This window comes from Phyllostomus discolor, chromosome 11 (genome assembly GCF_004126475.2).
Source record: "Phyllostomus discolor isolate MPI-MPIP mPhyDis1 chromosome 11, mPhyDis1.pri.v3, whole genome shotgun sequence".
NCBI lineage: Eukaryota > Metazoa > Chordata > Mammalia > Chiroptera > Phyllostomidae > Phyllostomus > Phyllostomus discolor.
In genome coordinates, this window is record NC_040913.2 from 46,657,355 (window position 1) to 46,679,987 (window position 22,633).

The window sequence follows — 22,633 nt, forward strand, 5'->3', positions numbered from 1 at the left end:
TTGATGGCTTCTGCTCACCCCTATAGCAGATACTTCAGCCTCTCCTAGTATGCCAGTGGTGCCCTTCAAGCTGCCACCCCAATGCTAGAGCTCAAAAGGAGTGAGTAGGAGTTTATGAGTCTAGTGTGGGTACTTTAAGAAGAACTACTTGGGTCTCCAGCAGTTTTTTCCCACTGACTCAATACTCACTGGCTTATGCAGCCAGAAGTTGTGGGAACTTATCTTCCTTGTACTGGAACCCTGGGCTGGGGGTCCTGCTGTGGTGCTGGGACACCTTGCTTGTGAGGTATCCCTCCCAAATTTTATTCACCACACGTGGGTGAGAGACCAGCCCGTTTCATGTTTGCGCCCCTCCTACCAGTCTTGATGAATGTATTTGTTTTTTATTCCATAGTTGTTAGACTTCCATTCAACTTGATTTCTGACAGTTCTGAGTGATGGTTGTTCTACATTTTAGTTGTAATTTTGATTTGGTCATGTGAAGAGGTGAGCCATGTCTTGCCTATGCTGCCATCTTGACCAGAAGCCTCTCCCTCATTGATATTTTTAAAAAATATCATTTTAATGTAGGGAGCAGATCATCTTCTTGAGGACAGATAAATTCTGACACATTTCTCACAGCTTGTCTGGGTCCAGGCTCACTACTCTATGAGGGTAGCCAAATAAACTCTTTTGAGATTTTTAAACCATATAAATGAAATAAATTATGTAAAAATGAATTTCAATCTATAAAAAATGTACATACATGTTGGGAACCGCCCTGCCTGGTATCAGAAGCTATAACCCCCCACCAAGGCTAAGACTGAGGGAGTGGCCTTGGACCATAAGCCACCAAGGAGACAAAAGCTTATCTCCCTGGCAGGAGCACCACTTTTGCTCCTTTTACTTCACCCTGCTTGGCCCCCAATGCTTGGTCGGTTAGCCAATGACGGGTAAGATTCCCCAAGGGGGGGAACAACTTAAGATAGGCACGATCATGTGGGAGGCCCCCAAGGAAGGACTTTGGGGGCTACAGCAAAAGGGGGTGATGGACCCTCACCCCTTGGCTTTGACAAAGCCTGAGTCCTCATTGCCTGTGAGAAAAATCTCCTTATCTCTTGGCTGCCTTAGTTCCCTTGCTCCACCTAAGCCTGAAACAATGACAGGGTGGTGCAGTCCTGTGCTGGAAAGGGCAGGTTCCCCGGGTGATCAGGCCTAAGAAAGAATATGTAAAATCCTATGAGACCTGCTTTGTTTAGAATGTTCTCAATCAAATGATAAGGGTCCAAGGAAGAAATAAGTTTGTTCCTTAAAGTTTTTTATAGCTCTTTAGCTATTTGACCCTGACTCAAAATAGGCCCTCAGAGTTTCTTGTTATTTGATCCTTACTTCCTAGCAATGAGTAATTAGCTTTACCTGAATTCCTGTGTAAGTGAACCCAATAAAAGTCATTGAGGAAAAGGTTCTTGGTCCTTCTCCTTTGAGAGATCAGCCACCTTTACTCCCCAAGCAGATCATGTCTTGGTAGACTTATTCTCATCCGTGGCAGACAGGAGGCTCTGTGGACAAAGCTCCCCCACATAGACATAAGGAAGATATTCTGATATTACCTAAGCCCAGAAGTTTCTCCACATACTCGTATCACAATTCTCCCCAATGTAACTCAAACACCCTTGACACATAGCTGTAATAGGATACAGGGTGGGGTGTGCCCCCAGGAAAATAGGAGAAAACCTCCACAAACCTTGGTTGGGGGATGGGGATGAGTGGATGACAGGATTAAGATACTTTATATTACAATGACAACTTGGTAGCTAGTTTAATAGCTGTGTTAATAGCTGTGCTGCTATTATAATGGCTGGGGCAAGGTGGGTGTGACTTTTAGGGCATATCCTGACCTGTGATGTAGCCAGGGAGGAGGGTTCCCCAGATCACTAAGAACTTTTGCCCTATCTGGGGATGGCAGTCAAGAGAATGTAAACAATACAGAAGAACTGGCAAATGTAGCTCATTGTGGGAAGAGACAGAGATGAAGCCATGTAGGAAGTTTTGGGTCAGGATTTAAACTCAGGGCGGTCAACCATGAGGGAATTCAGCCATGGGGCTTGCAAGGGGGTAGAAGAGCCATGAAAGAGGAATGCTGTAGCAGTCATGTGAAAGGGAGCAGTAAGCAAGCAACTATGTAGTTTGTGGTCAGGATATGGCCATGAGGCCTGATGTAGTAATGAAGGAGACATGTTGCTGCTTTGATCTGGCCTGCTCTAACTGATTCCAAAGACTCTCCCTTGCAAGACACTGACCTCCTGCCTTGCAAAACCAGACTCTGCCTAGAATCTCAGGACTTACATCTTTCCTGAACTTCACCATGATCTGTTGCACCACAGTACTTGTTTTCCTGGACTATTACATGGAGGCCGATGACAACGAAATCCTGATCCTGAAGAAGAGAGCTGCCACATGAGGATGGCAACTTTGGTGCCTTCCAGAGAGACTGGAGAATTGTTTGCAGCCAGCTTAAGATAAAAATGTGAGGTTTGCTTTTGGCTTATAGCCTTTTGAGGAACAAGGGAAGTGCTGGGTTCTGTGCAAAAGAAGGGCTCCGAGCATAAGTGCACTGAGCTCCCCCAAGGTTGTAATATTGTAAATAAAGACCTGTTCCTTCCAAAACTGATTGTTGGGTCATGCACCAAGATACTGTTACAGGGTGCAGCCAAGAGGAGGGACCCCAAATGGGCATTTGAAATGGGGTCCAGAACTTAAGGTGTCCAAGAGATTTTAAGATGTCTCCATCCCCCACCCCAGGGTGTGGGTTGGGGGAAGGGACAGATGGAGCAGGGCCATTGAGAGCTGTTTTGCATAGCAACAGCCTTGCAGCTAACCTCTGGGTTGGTCATTTAAAATATCTATAGCCTTTGGCTGGTTGCATAGATATGTTAAGTAGCTGTGATCAGCTCTAAGACAGGGGAACAGAAGTAACTTCCCCACCCAGAAGTAACTTCCCCACCTAGATGTAACGGGGGGGGGGGGGGGGCGGGTCCCCTGAATTACAGCGCCTGCGTGGGAGCTCAGAGAGGATTGGCTCCAGGACATGGAGCCACGCCTGCCCAGACTCATGATGGCAGCCCAGTAAAGCTGGAAGGATACGAGTTCTGGCATGTGAAGCCGAGTGTGGGAGGAGTCGGAAATGAGGCTGCAGAGGAAGATTGGCCTCGGGATTTAAAATCCAGATTTGGCGGCCATTGAGGAGGAGAACCATGCTGCTTTAGGGAGGTGAACCATGCGCAACCCTGGGAGGAGAACCACGCAGACTTGGCGGAGTGGAGACTCCTGCAGCCCTGAGAGAGGGAGAACCATGTGGCAGCCCTGAGGGAGAGAACCACGTGTCTTTAGCAGAGTGGAGACTCCCACAGCCCTGAGGAGAGAACCACGTGGCCTGGCAGAGTGGGGCCCCCACAGCTTTAGAAGGGGGAACCACCACCTGGTTTTAGCAGAGATCCCGGTGACTCAGCCGAGGGTGCCGGGAACCCAGGGAGGTCTCCCAGTCGAGAAGGAGTACTAACTGAGAAGAACCAGAAGACTACCTAAGCCATGGACTTCTATTTCCTTTCTTGAGATACCGTACTCTGGACTGGGCAAAGGAGGAAGGAAGGAAGGACTGTGTGTTTGTGGGTGTTTTAAAGGGACTTTAGGATTTTTGGTGAAGACATTAGGTCACTACTTTAAGTTTGTATAGCATTAAATAAACATTTCCTTTCCTTTTCACGAATCTCTGGCATTGAGAGACGTCTTTCCTCTGGCGGCGGACATAACGGACCCGGGGCCTTCTTTCAGTAATAGTATATCATCCCAGGCCCCCCTTGTTGTGTTCTGTAACAATACCACATGAATGGTCCCCGTCAGCTCGGTCACATCACCACATGCTAAAAAGGTGGTGTCTTCACATTTAAGTCATGAAACAAAAGCAGATGTGATGGGAAGTGATGTGGGCTGCTGTCAAGCCTTAGTCTCCTGATACCATGTAGATAAACTGGCTTTCTTGGGGAAACTGATAGCTGTGTGATATGCAGATTATGCTGCAAAACACCTTCAAGAAGCATCTCAGGGAACCCATCATCTGATTGATAGGAAATCCAGAAAGTAAGAGCTGAAAGATGGAAGGAAAATACAAAACAAATTTTTTTTCAAGAAATGAAATACATGGTTCCAAGTAAAAATAACTGACCATGTGTCTCCCAGGTGGTTTAAAAAGACACATACTAAAGAACAATATTATGAAATTTCAGAACATCACCAACAAAGAGAAATGTTAAAATTCCAGGAAGGGAAGAAAACAAATCATCTGCAAAGAATGGGCAATCAAAATAGTAGACTTCTCAATATCAACACTGAAAACTAGAAGACAATGGCTTTTTGGACAGTGTCAAAAAAATCTGACAGATTATTATTCCTAATCTAGAAGTTCATACTTAGTCAAATTATCAATCACATGTGAGAGGAGAATGAGGATATTTTATTTTATTTTTTAAATATATTTTATTGATTATGCTATTACAGTTGTCCCATTTCCCCTTTATCCCCCTCCACCCTGCACACCCTCTCCGACACTGACATCCCCCCCTTTAGTTCATGCCAATGGGTTGTAAATATAAGTTCTTTGGCTTCTACATTTCCTATACTATTCTTAACCTCCCCCTATCCATTTTCTACCTACCATCTATGCTAGTTATTCTCTGTACCTTTTCCCCCTCTCTGCTCCTGCCACTGCCCTGTTGCTAACCCTCCATGTGATCTCTGTTTCTGTGGTTCTGTTCCTGTTCTAGTTGTTTTCTTAGTTTGTTTTGGTTTTTGTTTTAGGTTTGATTATTAATAATTGTGAGTTTGCTGTCACTTTACAGTACATGTTTTTTATCTTCTTTTTCTTAGATAAGTCCCTTTAACATTTCATAAAATAAGGGCTTGGTGATGATGAACTCCTTTAACTTGACCTTATCTGAGAAGCGCTTTATCTGTTCTTCCATTCTAAATGAAAGCTTTGCTGGATAGAGCAATCTTGGATGTAGATCTTGCCTTTCACGACTTGGAATGCTTCTTTCCAGCCCCTTCTTGCCTGCAAGGTCTCTTTGGAGAAATCAGCTGACAGTCTGATGGGAACTCCTTTGTAAGTAACTCTCTCCTTTTCTCTTGCTGCTTCTAGGATTCTCTCCTTCATTTTAATCTTGGGTAGTGTAATTATGATGTTCCTTGGTGTGTTCCTCCTTGGGTCCAACTTCTTTGGGACTCTCTGAGCTTTCTTGACTTCCTGGAAGTCTCTTTCCTTTGCTAGATTGGTGAAGTTCTCCTTTATTATTTGTTCAAATAAGTTTTCCACTTGTTGCTCTTCCTCTTCTCCTTCTGGTACCCCTATAGTTTGGATGTTGGAATGTTTAAAGATGTCCTGGAGGTTCCTAAGCCTCTCCTCATTTTTCTGAATTCTTGTTTCTCCATTCTGTTCTGGTTCAATGTTTCTTTCTTCCTTCTGGTCCACTCCATTGATCTGAGTCCCAGTTTCCTTCCCATCACTATTGGTTCCCTGTACATTTTCCTTTATTTCACTTAGCGTAGCCTACATTTTTTTCATCTAATTTGTGACGAAATTCAACTAATTCTGTGAGCATCCTGATTTCCAATGTTTTGAACTGTCCATCTGATAGGTTGGCTATCTCTTGGTCACTTCATTGTATTTTTTCTGGAGCTTTGATCTTTTCTTTTGTTTGGGCCATTTTTTTTGTCTTGATGCACCTGTTATGTAGTGAGGGGTGGTCTTAGGTGTTCACCAGGGCGGGCCAACCCACGATGCTGTATAGTGATGCTGTACATGGGGCAGGAGTCTGAGAGGGAACAATGGCGCTAGCCCACTCTGCCAGATTTCAGTCACTTCCCCCGCTTGCCGCAAACAAATTGGGGCCTTCTGGTGCTGATTCCCATGTGGGTGGGTTTGTGTATATCCTGGGAACCTGTGGGTCTCTCCAATGAACTCTTCTGTGAGGCTGGGAGTTTCTCCCAGCACCTCAACCCCCACAGGTGTTTTCAATTGGTATTTTGAGGCTTTATTTCCCTGTGCTGGGGCCCTGGGTTGTGCAGTCTGTCCAGCTCTGCAGTTGTTCCTCCTGGTTCATCTGTGGGCAAATGTGAGACGGCCCAGTCCACAATCCGTGGCCTTGCCAGGTCTGCCTGCTGCTGCCTTGCTGGCCAGCTGCAGCCTTACAAGCCCTGCTCCACTATCCACTGCCTCTCTGGGTCCTCCAGCCACTGCCTTGGCACGAGTTCTCTCTGCCCGTCTGCTTATCTCCGCCCCTCCTAGGAGTCTGGATGAATGTGTCTTTTTTAACTCCTTGGTTGTCGGGCTTCTATACAGTTTGATTTTCTGTCAGTTTCTGGTTGTTTTTTGTTTTTAAATTGTTGTTGTCCTTATTTTGGTTGTGGGAGGAGGCAGTGTGTCTACCTACTCCTCCATCTTGGCTGGAAAGAATGAGAATATTTTATACAAAGTCTCAAAATAAAAATTAATCTCTCAATAATCTATTAGAGAGCTGCTTCTCAAGAAAGAAAAACATGAGATTAAGTGGGTAGTGAAGGAAATCCCAGGCTGAAAGGGAGGAATCTCCACATAATCAGAAAGCAGAAGGTGTAGACACTATTCCAGACTGGAGCAGGATGGCAAAGGGCTCCATGAGGGAGCTCTGCAAGAAAAAAAAGTGCATCTAGTAGATTCAAGTTTGAGAGGAAATTTGTATTTCTTGCAGAAAGCTTAGGGGATGGACTAGTGCTGAGTACATAAAGAAACTAATCAATAGGGAGAATAAAACTTGTTAACTCCAGAAACAATAAAAAATTAATTAAATTTTTTTAAAATGTACTATATGGCCCTGGCTGGTGTGGCTCAGTGGACTGAGCATCAGCCTACCAATGAAAGGGTCTTTGGTTTGATTCCCAGTCAGGGCACATGCCTGGGTTATGGGCCAGGTCCCCATTAGGGGTGCATGAAAGGCAACCATGCATTGATGTTTCTCTTTCACTCTCCTTTCTCCTCTCTAAAATAAATAAATAAAATCTTTAAAAAATGTACTATATGGTTCTATTCAGAAAAAGACATAGTCAGATCATAATTACTAATTTAACTAAACTGTGAGATAGCTGATGGGGAAGGGGAATTGATAGGACTCAGGGGAGAGAAGAGATGGGAATTAGGGACAGCAAGAAAGCCATGTCTTCATCTCCCATAGAGAAAGTCAAAAGATACTATCTAAGCTCTGAAGCTGAAGAATTAAGAAATACCCCTGGCTCAGTGGTTTGAGTGCCAGCCTGTGAACCAAAAGACTGATGGTTCAATTCCCAGTCAAGGCACATGCCTGGGTTGTGGGCTGGGTCCCCAGTTGGGGACATGTGAAAGGCAATCACATATGGATATTTTTTTTTAAGATTTTTATTTATTTATTTTTAGAGAGAGAAGGGAGGGAGATAGAGAGAGAGAGAAACATCAATGTGTGGTTGCTGGGGATCATGTCCTGCAACCCAGGAATGTACCCTGGCTGGGAATTGAACCTGCGACACTTCGGTTCGCAGCCCGCGCTCAATCCACTGAGCTATGCCAGCCGGGGGGACATATGGATATTTTTCTCTCTCTCTTTCCTCCTCCCTTCCCCTTTCTCTAAAAATGAATAAACTCTTTAAGAAAGAAATATTTTTGAAGCAATTTATTTAGAAATAAAGATTTTAAAGAAGAAGAAACAATAACTAAGCAGCAAGTGGTAACCCACAGATAGAAATAGCCTGTGAGGAATGGGGTAGGTCAAGGGTGTGTGTGTTATAATCATTAAATTCAACATTTTAAACTATGATATAAAATATTTTTTATTTTTTAAAAGATTTTATTTCTTAGAGAAAGTGGAATGGAGGGATAAAGAGAGGGAGAGAAACATTGATATGTGAAAGAAATGTAAATTGGTTGCCTCTTGCTTGCCCCCAACTGGGGACCTGGCCCAAAACTCAGACATGTGCCCTGACTAGGAATTGAACCAGTGACCTTTTGGTTCACAGGCCAGCAGTTACCCAGGGCTTTTTTTTTTTTTTTTTTTTAAGAAGCATATTCAGGCCACACTCAGCATAGTATGTGTAGTATCTTCCATCATTCTTTTAATCCTATGTAAACATGCATTGGGCACCTACTGGCTAAGTGCCAGGCAATGCTGTGAACACTCAGGATACAGCAATGAGCAAACCCAAATTGAGCAAGGCAAAGCCAAGCCCTTTTGAAACTTGCATGGGTTTGAGGTAGAGGCAGATGATAAATAAGCATAGTATGTGGGATGATGATAAGCACTGTGAGGAAAATAAAGCAAAGAAGGGGGTTAGGCATACCAGGGTATGGGTGTAGGTTTAAACATGATGGTCAGGGAAGGCCTCTCTGATTCTGAGACGATGACCTTTGAGCAGAGACTTAAAGATGGTCATGGATTTGTTGGGTAGGTGATTGGATGTATGTGTCTGGAGGTCAAGGGAGAAACTTGGCTGGTGATATGAATGGAGTCATTGAACAGTTGACACTTGAACAACATGGGGATTATGGGTGCTGACCCCCATGCAGTCAATAATCCACATGTAAATTTTAATTCTGCAAAATTTAACTATTAGTAGCCTACTGTTGCTCAGAAGCCTTACCAATAACATTTAACAGTTGATTAACACATTTTACATTATATGTATTACATACTATATTCCTACAATAAAGTAAACTAGAGGAAAGGAGATGTGATTTAAAAAATCATAAGAAAGAGAAAATACACTTATAGTACCATACATATTTATTGAAAAAATCCACATATAAGTAGCACTGCACAGTTCAAATCTACGTTGTTCAAAGTTAATTGTAGTTCTAATTATCAAAAACATTCCTGTATTTCTCCTGTAACACTTAACTATTACAAAAGTGAGTCTGCATAATAAACTACCTCTAAAGTTAACCATTCGTTTAGCTTAAGATTTTGTGTATCAGCAATATAGGCTGAACTTAGATGGACATTCTGGTACTGTTTCATTTTGTCCAGACTTGTTCATGCATCTGCTGTCAGCTGGCAGGTCTGCTAGCTGCTCTAGGATGACCTCAGCCACAAGGATGATCTTGGCACTTGATCTCTCATCTTCCAGCAGCAGCAAGCCCAGAACTGTTCTCATGGAGGCAGTACTCCCAGAAAGAAGTGCTCAAGGTCTCTTGATGCTTCAATATGGAAGTTTCTATCACACAGACACTTCTGCCACATTCTTATGGTTAAAGCAAGTCACAGGATGGTGGTGGAGGGGAGGGCAATAGATTTCATCTCTGGGTGGGAAGAGCTAGAAAGTCACATTGTAAAGGGCAGGGGCACCAGTAGGACATTGGGGCCTTTGCTCAATTAATTTACCATATGTTCTGACTCCAAAGCATTTTCAACCCAGCCATATTGAAGTTTGGAGTCATCTTTGCTCTTTAAGAAAGACTATTTTTTTTAAAAAAATCTGCTTGTTATAGTTATAAATGATGTTGGTCTCATTCTTAGCTTCAGTTATAACCAGAATCTCACAGGGAGGGAGGCAGGACCCAAGGATACCAGGACAGTGAAGTGAGAATATAAAAAAAAGGGGGCCAAGCATAAAGAGAAGGAAAACAGCATCCTACAACCATACCACGAGGCTTATAGAGAAGCCAGCAAGTCCCAAGGCTAAAAGACCTCACCTGCCATCTCCTGCTGTCATACAGCCTCTTACCTCTGTGAAGGGATACCTGAAAAGCATTATAGAATCCAGTTGTGGCTGGTGTGGCTCAGTGGATGGAGTGCCAGCCTGCAAACCAAAAGGTCAATCCCCAGTCAAAGCACATGCCTGGGTTGTGGGCCAGGTCCCCAGTAGAGGGCACATTGAGAGGCAACTACACATTGCTGTTTCTCTCCCTCTTTTTCTCCCTCCCTTCCACTCTCTCTAAAAATAAATAAATAAAATCTTAAAAAGAGATATCCATCTTTGCCATGTTATTCATTCCATAAAATGTTGTTAACAAGTAGTCATGTCAGTACCTGAGAGCACTGCTGGCAGTTAAGATTCTTCCTTTTCTGTATCATAAATTCCTATTCCAGTAGCACTCTAAGTCTGGATCTTCTTAGATCTCAGATCCTCGGTAAAGAGAAGATATCAGTATTTGTTGCCTTGGATGTTTTTTTAATATTTTCCACCTACATAGGTATTTATTCCGCATCAGGTCCTTGGGCAAATATTGTCCATCCTCCTTCCAGACTGGTGCCTGTTGAAAGTGCTGTGGTGTTGTGGTCAGGGGGCAGGTGCCACAGCATACATGGGCCTTTCATCCATCTTTGAAGCATTTCTTCTAGTAATGAGTAAAGAAAAAAGGAACCAGTTTTCAAGGTTGGGAGCAACTCTGCATTTTCAATATTCTGTGTTTGAAAGAATGTGGGCACATAGAGAAAAGGATCCCCATGGTACAGAAAGGTGTTAGACTCTTCCATTTTAACCACTTGTTAGCCACTTGAACAGAAATCATGGAGTGGTTCAAATGAGTTTTAATAAAGAACCAAAGGTTGTAAAGGCTCAGCACATAGAAATTTATAGAAGATGGGAGGGACTTAGAGATTAAACTAGGAGTCATACAGTTTAATCATCTCATTTTGGATGAGAGCTCTGTGACCTTGGAGTCTGGGCCAGCACTGGAGCTAGGACTTACAGCTCCCCACCTAGGGTTTTCTCCATAGACCCCTGTTGCCAGCCAGCCATCAAATCACTAAGTGTGTGATGCCAAGGAGAATTTGAATGAAGATGGGATTTGAGGACAGCAACCAGGGACTAGGTAATACACATGGACTAAATGTTTTTTTGGTGGGGCTTAAACTACAGAAATTTATTTCTCACAGTTCTGGAGGCTGAAAGTCCAAGGTCAAGTTGTCAGCAGGGTTGGTTCCTTCTGAGACCTCTCTCCTTGGCCTACAGATGGCCACCTTCTCACTGTGTCTTCACATGGTCTTTTCTCTGTACATGTGCACCCTTGGTGTTAAATGTATTCTTGAAATATTTTCTCAGAGCTACACAAGAGTCAGAGAATGAAAACAGACATCCTGTATTTAACATCTGATTCACAGTAGAGACCAATATTTTAAGAATTTCTCATTGTAATGAGACTCCTATCATAGCCTCCATTTACTGAATCAGCCAACAAGGGAAGTATTAGCATCTGTTTTCTAGATGAAGCTTAGGGAAGTTAAGACACCACAGTTCTCAAGTTCTCACAGCCACTAAGTGGTGGGGCTTTCATTAGAACCCAGATTTTTCAAATGTCACTGTGTTGTCACCCTTCAAGGCCTAACAGGTTCATGGTATTCATGAAGATGGAATAATATTCATGTAGCCAGTAGGATGGCTGGCATGCCTTTATTCATGGGTGGGCGAACCATGCATGCTGCAAGCTGTGTGTGTATCAGCATGTCTCACGTCATGGCCCCTGCTCCCCAGCATGGTACCCATCATGGCACCTGCCCCCTTGCATGTCTCTCATCATCATCGCACCCAGCAGGGAGTACCTAATTGTTTAAATACTGGAGAGGAACAAAGCCGCAAGATGCCAGAAATTACATAACATAACATAATTCTGTGCATGCGAGCCCACTTCATGTTATGGGAACAGTTTAGCAGACCCAGTCTCAAGGCTATGAGGACACTGGTTATCAGGCCCCTCCATGGCTATGGGAACATTGCTCCCCTTAGTTACCCAGACACCTGGGTGAGGAAGTCAGACTGCCTCCACTTACCCTACAGTCACTCATTGCACATCCTTCCAGAAATTGACATAATGACTTTTTTCTTACGTTTGCTAAATTGATGCAAAATGGTAGAATCTTTCATTTGTTTTAGCAGATCTAAAGTGGAACTTCAAAAAAGAAAAAAGAATTAAGAATGAAAATATGTACAGCACAATTCAGATGCTGAAATATGTGGTGTGCAGTGAAAAAATGTATCACGGTGTAAGTTCCTGTGTGAGACAGGAATGTATCCTGTGTAAGTTCCTGCACAACTGGTTTGCAACAGCATTCATAAAGAAAGACAAGTTTTAGCTGGTAGGAAGCTCAGTATGAGTCACCTGTGTGGTATGGTTACCAAAAAGGGGGGAGTAAGTTTAGGGTGCATTGAGGTAGCATGTGGAAAATGAGGCCCCACCACACATGGAGAACTGCAGCATTCAGGGCACCTTGGTCAAGAAGGATGTGGGTTGAGGGCCCTGAGCACTGAGTGGTAGTCCTTGTTGACTTTTGAGACTCCTTTCCGCTCTGGAGCTTTATATCTTGTTCTAGCAAGAGGGCAGCAACTACTTGCCAGTCTTCTAAGCTGTGACTTTTCACTTATCTAATAAAATCGTCATTTCTTGCCCATGGTTCCTGCTACAATTGTGGTTCCTCAGCCCCCAGTAGGTGGCAGAATACACAGAGGGACTCTTAAAATGCTAGATATTCTGATTCACTGGTTGTGATATAGGGCTTGGCATTTAAAAAATTGAATTCAGTTGTTGAACAGGTAATACAGTCATGTGATTCAAAAATTACAAAAGGTATATAGTGAAGAGTCTTCTTTCTGGAGCATTCTGTTTTTGTCCAGAGATTTTCTATCTTTATGTATCCTTCTAGAGACATTCTATGCATAGACCAGCAAAAAGTTTTCCCCACCCCAAACACATTGTACTGTACTTTACTTTTTCACATAAAAATAGATTTTTAGTGCTTATTTCATAGCAGTACATTTATTGTGCTTTGTTCTTATGGCTACATAATATTTCAATATACAAAACATTTTAATCTATGCAATGCCTGTCATGGACTGAATGTTTGTGGTCCCCTCAAATTTATATGCTGAAGTCCTAACCCCTAATGTGATAGCATTAGGAGGTGGGTTATGGAGAGGTGATTAGATCATGAGATTGGACCCTCATGAATGGGATTATTGCCCCTACAAGAAAGACCAGAGAGCTCCCTGGTCCCTCCCACCACAGAAGGATGTTACCAGAAAAGGGACCTGGCCTTGAGCGGCTCTGCCTCAGGCTGGCCAGTAGTGTGCAGGTTCTTGACTTTGTTCAGAAATACTTCAGAGTACAAGTCCAGGTGATACTGAGGGTACATTTATTAAAGCTGGAGACAGTGAAACAAAGAAGGGCTTAGCATAGAAAAAGCAACAGGAGTGCCTAGACTGGGCTGTTTTGGTTCTTTAAAAAATATTACAGGAAAGAAATGAGCCAAGGTGGGGTTGCTTTAGCTCACTGAGAAGTTGGACAAAAGGTGGCCTTGGACACAGGTTCAGGGGGTTATCCCAGGACAAGCTTCCACTGCCAATTGTTCCCCTGGTTGCAAGTCTCATGGGTCCCTTAGTGTTTAGGAGATGCAGGCCTGTGGGGGAAGAAGAGAGGGAAGGGAAAGGCACAGGCATGCTCCCAGGAGGGAGAACACTTGTGAGGGAACCTTTCTCTTGAGGGTTTTTATTTCTCTCTTGCAGGTGGGAATCTTAAGGGAGGTCTCAGTGGAGGGTTTCGGCAGAATATTCATTAGTTTCCCAGGTGTGCTCTTTCAGGGTCGTGGTCTGCATCAATTAGTCAGTGCCAGGGCAGAGAATCATTAGTCACTGCAACTGGTCCTGGGGTCACCCACTTGGTTTTGCTGCTTTTCTGGGTCTGGAACTGAAATACAACTGAGGTCTAGATGTTATCTCTAGAGAAGTGACCTTCTGCATCTGGCTGTAAATGACTTGGCCAGTTTGTTCAGCTGCCTGTCTCAGTTTCCTCATCTACTTGCAAAGGAATTTCCCTAGCTTCTTAGTATTTTGCCTCAAGAATAAATGAGGGACTTCTGGCCAGGATGGAGGTATAAGTAGATACACTGTGCCTCCTCGCACAACCAAAATAAGGACAACAACAATTTAAAAACAAAAAACAACCAGTATTGACAGAAAATCGAACTGAATGGAAGTCCAACAACCAAGGAGTTAAAAAAGACACATTCATCCAGACTCCTAGGAGGGGCGGAGATAAGCAGACGGGCAGAGAGAACTCGTGCCAAGGCAGTGGCTGGAGGACCCAGAGAGGCAGTGGATAGTGGAGCAGGGCTTGTAAGGCTGCAGCTGGCCAGCAAGGCAGCAGCAGGCAGACCTGGCAAGGCCACGGATTGTGGACTGGGCCGTCTCACATTTGCCCACAGATGAACCAGGAGGAACAACTGCAGAGCTGGACAGACTGCACAACCCAGGGCCCCAGCACAGGGAAATAAAGCCTCAAAATACCAATTGAAAACACCTGTGGGGGTTGAGGTGCTGGGAGAAACTCCCAGCCTCACAGAAGAGTTCATTGGAGAGACCCACAGGGTCCCAGGACATACACAAACCCACCCACATGGGAATCAGCACCAGAAGGCCCCAATTTGTTTGCGGCAAGCGGGGGAAGTGACTGAAATCTGGCAGAGTGGGCTAGCGCCATTGTTCCCTCTCAGACTCCTGCCCCACGTACAGCATCACTATACAGCATCGTGGGTTGGCCCGCCCTGGTGAACACCTAAGACCACCCCTCACTACATAACAGGTGCATCAAGACAAAAAAAATGGCCCAAACAAAAGAAAAGATCAAAGCTCCAGAAAAAATACAATGAAGTGACCAAGAGATAGCCAACCTATCAGATGGACAGTTCAAAACATTGGTAATCAGGATGCTCACAGAATTAGTTGAATTTCGTCACAAATTAGATGAAAAAAATGTAGGCTACGCTAAGTGAAATAAAGGAAAATGTACAGGGAACCAATAGTGATGGGAAGGAAACTGGGACTCAGATCAATGGAGTGGACCAGAAGGAAGAAAGAAACATTGAACCAGAACAGAATGGAGAAACAAGAATTCAGAAAAATGAGGAGAGGCTTAGGAACCTCCAGGACATCTTTAAACATTCCAACATCCAAACTATAGGGGTACCAGAAGGAGAAGAGGAAGAGCAACAAGTGGAAAACTTATTTGAACAAATAATAAAGGAGAACTTCACCAATCTAGCAAAGGAAAGAGACTTCCAGGAAGTCAAGAAAGCTCAGAGAGTCCCAAAGAAGTTGGACCCAAGGAGGAACACACCAAGGAACATCATAATTACACTACCCAAGATTAAAATGAAGGAGAGAATCCTAGAAGCAGCAAGAGAAAAGGAGAGAGTTACTTACAAAGGAGTTCCCATCAGACTGTCAGCTGATTTCTCCAAAGAGACCTTGCAGGCAAGAAGGGGCTGGAAAGAAGCATTCCAAGTCGTGAAAGGCAAGATCTACATCCAAGATTGCTCTATCCAGCAAAGCTTTCATTTAGAATGGAAGAACAGATAAAGCGCTTCTCAGATAAGGTCAAGTTAAAGGAGTTCATCATCACCAAGCCCTTATTTTATGAAATGTTAAAGGGACTTATCTAAGAAAAAGAAGATAAAAAACATGTACTGTAAAGTGACAGCAAACTCACAATTATTAATAATCAAACCTAAAACAAAAACCAAAACAAACTAAGAAAACAACTAGAACAGGAACAGAACCACAGAAACAGAGATCACATGGAGGGTTAGCAACAGGGGAGTGGCAGGAGCAGAGAGGGGGAAAAGGTACAGAGAATAACTAGCATAGATGGTAGGTAGAAAATGGATAGGGGGAGGTTAAGAATAGTATAGGAAATGTAGAAGCCAAAGAACTTATATTTACAACCCATTGGCATGAACTAAAGGGGGGGATGTCAGTGTCGGAGAGGGTGTGCAGGGTGGAGGGGGATAAAGGGGAAATGGGACAATTGTAATAGCATAATCAGTAAAATATATTTAAAAAAGAATACAATGAAAAGATAGCTGTCTATGAACAATGAAGTGGATCCCTCATCAGAACCCAATCATGGTGGCACTTGATATCAATTTAAGCTTCTGGAACTGATAAAAATATATGTTGCTTCAGCCAGCCAGTCTATGGCATTTTGTTATATGAGAGCAAGTGGACTAAAACAATACCATAATTTATTCAAACAGCACTCCACTAATGAATACCAGTCTTTTTGCTGTCACAAACAATACTTCAGAGAATAACTTCCTATACAATCAGTTCATAGATGTTGATAGATGTAGAAAAAACTCCCAGAAGTAGAAGGACTGGGACAGTGGTTCTGTGTGTTTATGACAACATCCTCACTCACATCCCCACTTGTGAGGTCTGGGAGAGCCTGCTGCCCTGCAGCCTCCACCACAGAGGGACAGCAAAATGTTTTATCTTTGTAACTTGATATGTCAGAAATGGTATCAGAGTAAAACTCCAATTTGTATTTCTTATATTCTGAGATGGAATATCTTTTCATATGCTTATAGTTCTTTTCTGTGAACTGATTGTAACCCTTTCCCATTGTTCCATAGGGTTGCTGGTCTTTTTCTTACCGATTTGCAATGTTGGGAACCAATTCTACAGGGATGTCTCCCATTCCTGCATAGTCTGGGCCTTCTGAGCAAAGGACATATTTAAATAACAAACATTTTTAGGGCTTAGATAAATACTCCTAGAGATAGGATATCCTTCTGAAGGACCTTAGAGATGGACCTCCTCAGAGACATCTCAGGGCAATAAACTAGAGATAACTTTTATTTTCCCTCAGACATCTGCTTACATTCCAGGTAAGTGAGTAATGTCCCTAACCAGATAGAAGGATGGGCTGATGTGTTAGCAGCCTTATAAGCCCAGAGTCTCCTAACTTGGGGTTCTTTCCCTGTCGTTACCCCATTGCAAGTATGGGGAACATTTTCTTCCTTCATGTCACCCATGGTGGTGGAGCATGGGAACTGATGCAAGATGCTGCTCCGGCTGCTGTTTTGCTGTGAGTAATAAACCATCTACTTCTCTGTCCAGAGGTCATGTATCTTCTGTCAGAGAATATATATGAAACTGTGATAGGTTAACTTGTTAGCTGGCAAATAGGGTAAAATCTCAGACACTTCACGATTTCTGACTTAATACACAGAAATTCCTCTGTCTGTAATGTGAAATGCAAAGAATTTTATCTGTATATTTAAAAATTATACGAGGTAATTGTGAAGCATAGCTAGGGATGAGACAAAGGTGGTACATTTTTTTTCAAGACTCAGCAAAATGCCACATCTCGCACCATGGAAACACACATGGATATAACTTTGAAATCTAGAGTAGGATAAGAAAAGGTGTATTGTGCAGTTGCAAATGCAAAGAGCAATACAATTAACTTCAGACACTAGAGCTAAGCATTTACAGACATGAAGTGCTTTGAAAAACAATCATTTCACAAATAAAATAGAAGAGGAGCATTTTGCATTACTTTTGAGATTAGGCAACTTGAACTGCATTAGTGATCACCAGGACTGGTGGCTTGTGTGAAAAGCACTTCAGATAAAAGATACTATTCTTCAGACTAAAATATTTCCTTAAAAATTGATTTTAGAGAGAGAAGAAAGGTGGGGGTGGGGAGAGATTGGTTTGTTGTTCCAGTGATTTATGCATTCACTGGTTGATTCCTGCATAAGCCCTGACTGGGGATTTGACCCACAACCTTGGCGTATAGGGACAATGCTCTAACTAACTGAGCTACCCAGCCAGGGCTAAGACAGTCTTGTCTGATTATCTACTTTTCTGAATTTTTAGTGACTGCATTAGAAAAGAACAGAAGCAACACAGGGGAAATTATGGCTCAAAGCATCTCAGGAACCAGTGAAAGCTCATCATTTATTCCATCAGCAAATCCTTACTGAATACTCCTGGCAAAAAAGGAAAACTGACAAAACCCCATTGTTACTTTGAGAAATAATAGTAATGCAAAGATAAGGAATTCAATGAGTTCATAAGGCAGAAGATGGTTACCTCATGCCAGTGTGAGTGAGGGTGAATGAATGGTTGGAGGAAATCAGGAAACTTGAAGTGGTGTTGTTTTGTAAAGATGATTGAGAGGGCCTTTCAGGAGAGAAAAGAGCTAAGGTCAGAGTGTGCATTTCAACTGGCAGCAAGGGTGGTTGGGAAGGAGACATAGGCTTGAACAAGTAGGCCAGGGGTCCTTCAGGCTTTGTACAGAATTTTATTATAAATTTATCTTTTAAAAAGTGGTCAATTTATTCCTTAAAAAATAGCTTTTCATTTGCACCTTCCCAAATTCTATAGATTCATACAAAAAAGAAAGATTCAATGGACAGTGCCCAGCTGACAATTTGGAAACATCCTCTTGCTAAATAACCCTATGGAATGGTGTGCACTCAGGAACTTAGCTATAACTTAGAAAAAAACAAAATCTTTCTGCAATGGCCAGGTCTGGTAGAGTGTGCTCAACCCCTAGGCACCCCCTATTCCTTTTTTTGTGTCTACAGCTAGTCTCATATTTCTCCCTTGGACAAGAGCTAAATGTTAAAATTCATATATTCAAAGCTTACATTTAGGCTTCATAGCTTTATGAATAAATTCAATTATTGGTCAGCTGTCTTATTATCTGCACAGAAACTTCACTACCCAACAAGTTGCTTTGACCTCTCTTGACCATCTAAACTTGCATCACCTGCCACCAATTACCAACCTCGAGAAAAAAATACACTCCCTTTTCACATGCACCCACAAAGCATTTGAAACTGGTCACATACTTTGTGGGGCCCAATGTAAGATTAAAACAATGTGCCCTTTTATTAGAAATTTCAAGACAGTAAAGGAAGAGCATTAAACCAAGCATGTAACCCTGGCTGGTGTGGCTCAGTGGATTGAGTGATGGCTTGTGAACCAAAAGGTTGCCAGTTCGATTCTTAGTCAAGGCATATGTCTCAGTTGTCTACCAGGTTCCCAGGTTGAGGTGTGTGAGAAGCAACCAATCAATGTATCACTCACACATCACTGTTTATCTCCCTCTCTTTCTGCCTTCCTTTCTCTCTAAAAATAAATAAATAAAAAGCTTTAATTTAAAAATAAATAAATACATAAATACATAAACACATAAATAAATGTTTTTTTAAAAATAAACCAAGCATGTAGCCCTTCTAAATGTGGGGCAGCTGCACAGGTTGCAAGCTGATGAGGTTGCCGGCCTTGTGTATGCCACCAAACAGGAAGGAGTAAGGGGAGTGGTAAGATGTGTGGTGCAGAGTAAGAGCAAGTGAATATGGATTTCAAGTCTTGCTCTATAGGGAACCAATCTGCTTGGCATGGCAAACGTAGCCCAGCCCTATCGGAAAACCAACAGGCATGAGTCAGCACACAGGACCAAACCCATCGATCAGCTTTCACCTGGGAAACCAGGCCTGCATTATACCTAGGCTGCTTTGAGGCTTGCTTTTGTTAAAACTCCTTCACCCTGAATTGAAGCTGCAAATGTTTACTGCATATCTTTAAAGTAACTTCCTGAAGTCTGTGCTAATTCTCCCAAGGACAGAGTGTAACCAGACCTGTTGCTCATAAACATTGTTTACTTGTTAATCTGTAAGAAGTAATCAGTAACATCCTTTCCTTTGTTATCTGTAAAAAGTAATCACCTATAGCAAACCTGAGCATAATTAATGAAAACCTTCTTTGATGTATACTATTAGAAAGCAATAAAAGCCTGTCCAGGCAAGGGTCAGGGTGCTTTCTCTCAGAGAGTGGCCATGTCCCTTTTTCTCCACAGGACTTCTGTAGTCGATGTGAATTTGTTCATTGCATCCACAACATCAGGGCCTCACTGGATGGAGTCTGCATCATTGCTCCCTGGCATATGTTATCAGTTTGACTCAAATAAAAGCTGAAGAAAATTTTTAAAAATTCAAGTGAACATTTACAGATTGGGTGGAGGAGTAAAGGGGCTTCAGATACAGGGAACCTGAGGGGTTAGAAGAGAATAGCAGAATATTCAGCAAAACCATCACAGGATATTGATAGGGGAAGCTAAGCAGTAGTTGGAAGGAATTTTGCACAACTCTCATGCCCCATAAACCACGGGCTTAGAAACTGCCTCCGTGTTGCTCTTGGGTTGCTAATATCTCTGCTGCTGTCACACTCACACCTAATCCTCCTCTTCATCTGTGGAGCAGAGCAGAACAGGTTGCACACTACTTAACCAGTTTCCAAAAGCTTAGTCACTTCTGCTTTTAATAGATGCCAGCAGTTGGTATTTAATGTCCTGATGATATTATGGCAATCACCAAGGGTAATGAAACTCAGTCTATGTCCCACTTGACAAAATCATCAATGTGTATTCCTTTCAACTTAATAGAGGTAGCTTAGGCGGAATGGAGTGCTCAGAGTGATGGAGAAAGATATTATAAAGCATCACACCAAGAGCTGAGTTTACTTAGTTTCCAATTTTACACTCACCACCTATTGATATGCATTATTCTACCTCAGTGTGGTAGTCAAGACATATTTTCTTTTTAATTTCATATGCAGTAATTTCCCCCCTTTCACTTGCCAGTTTTCCCCCCCAGATTGAATAATAGTCTGGGGATGTGACTTAAATGACAGATTGGCAATTGAGGGGGTCTTTCAAATTAATGTACTCGAGAAGAAAATGACGTGTGGGGCTTCAGAACAAGTTACCCCAAGATGTGCCTCTGTGGTATTTGGATTGTTTTGAGGTAAAGGCAATTTTAACTGTGGGCTCAAGAGAGAATTCTGCCCCTTGTGTCTGAACTTGAACTTGAACTTGAACTTGTGTCCTAACTACCTTGAACTTGAATTAAGGGGCTTGCCCTAATAAGAGATTATCAGAGATAACCTCTTTTCATCTATCTTTAAGGCAGGTAAAACTAATTACTAAACATCTGCTCTTATAACCTACAGTGATCCTTTGAGGCTAAAGAACCTTACCTCATCCCTAGCTCAGGATGTCTAATACACCTATTTTTCCCTTCTGTCTTTTTTCTCCCCTGAAGGAGAATTTTTATTACTTTTTTGTACAGAAACCACAGTGTACACTCAGCCCAATTGGTGGCCAGTTCCTTGGCCTTGGCCTTTTCCAGCTTGGCGATGCAAGCCACCGACTTGCAACGCAGGACATTGCCTCCCAGTGGTGGCAGATTTCATTGTATCTGTTGTAATTGGTCTGGATGGCTTCCACCAGCGTGGCCAGAGCTTCTTTGTCTTCCAAGTTAACCTGTGTGAAGGCAACGGTGGTGCAGGTCTTCGTAAGGACCAGATGCCCCAGCCTGGTTTTCCTCTTGATGATGCAGTAAGGAAACCCCCACCTCCCAGAACAGGGTGGACAGGAAGACCACCAGCTAGATGGGATCCACATCATATGCCATCACAACTAGCTGGGCCTTCTTGTTCTCCACCAGGATGGTGACAATGTTAACCCCACTCAGGGGGTAGGTTGCCTCCGGTGGGGCCATCCCCTTTGCCAGCAGCTTTTTTTCTCAGCCCAGGACAGCAATCTCTACTTCTCTTGGTTTGTCTCTGGTCAGTACTTGTGTGCCAGCTTGAGCAGCTGTGTAGCTGTTTGGCTGTCCAAGGCCTGGGTAAACTGGTTAGTGGCAGGAGGCACTTTCAGGTGCTTATAGAGAATAGCCCTTGGCTGCTGCAGCCAGGTGTAGGGGGGCCATTTGACAAAGCAATGAGGCCCCTTTTAGCCTGGATGTCTTGTACAAAATTCTTGGGCCTCTTCCCAAGAGGGGGTGATGAACCTTCCCAAAGGGGGTTCATCACCTTCCTGGCCTCCTGCTTCTTTACAATGATGGCAGGAGCAGGTCCCCCCTTCTTCCCCTTTGGCATATTGGACGATGAGAGAAGAGAGAAAAGCTCTTTCTGTCTTTGGATCTCTTGTCTATACAGGGTTTCTGACTCTCTCATGTATGCAGGGTTCCCACACATATTAAATTTGATTTTCTTTTGTTAATCTATTTCATGTCTATTTGGTCTTTAGACCAGTTGAAAGAACATTGATGGTAAAGCTTCTTCCTCCCCCAAACATGTAAAGTTGTTTGAAATAGATGTCCACAAAATACCAACTTTCTCTGCAATTTGCCAAATTTCCTGCACTCTAGATAAGGCCATGTGCAAGTTGTATTTAATAATAAATAGGAATTTTTTTTATCCTCACTTAAGGACTTTTTTCTTTTTCCATTGCTTTTAGAGAGGAAGGGAGAGAAACATCAATTGGTTGCCTCCCATTTGGGCCTGGACCAGGAATTAAACTCCGAAACTTTTCAGGTATGAGACAACACTTCAGCCACACCAGCCAGGCTGATAATGACTGGGATTTATCTGCTGTCTTTACACATGAGGAAAACCACAAACTACATGATTAGATTTCTAGTGTCAAACTAAATGTTAGAAATTCTAGTAGATCTACAGTACTATTGAAAATGCTGGCCCTGGCCAGTGTGGTTCAGATGGTGGAGCACTGGACAATGGTTCAAAAGCAATGTAATCAAAAGGTTGCAGGTTTGATTCCATCAGGGCACACACCTAGGTTATGGGTTCAGCCCCCCATCAGGGAACATGGGAAAGGCACCTGCTCGATGTTTCCCTCTCTCCCTCCCACCTCCTCTCTAAATAAAATCAATGTCCTCAGATAAAAAAAATGCTGTATTCATAACTAACTACCTATTGTGGTCTGTCTGTCCCCTCCTAGTTAATGGGC

At 42.9% G+C, this 22,633-nt stretch overlaps 1 pseudogene; it reads right to left on the minus strand.

The window, feature by feature from the left end:
* Positions 1–19,743: 19,743 nt before the first annotated feature.
* On the minus strand, positions 19,744–22,415 carry LOC114508837 (annotated as a pseudogene).
* Between the last annotated feature and the right edge of the window lie 218 nt (positions 22,416–22,633).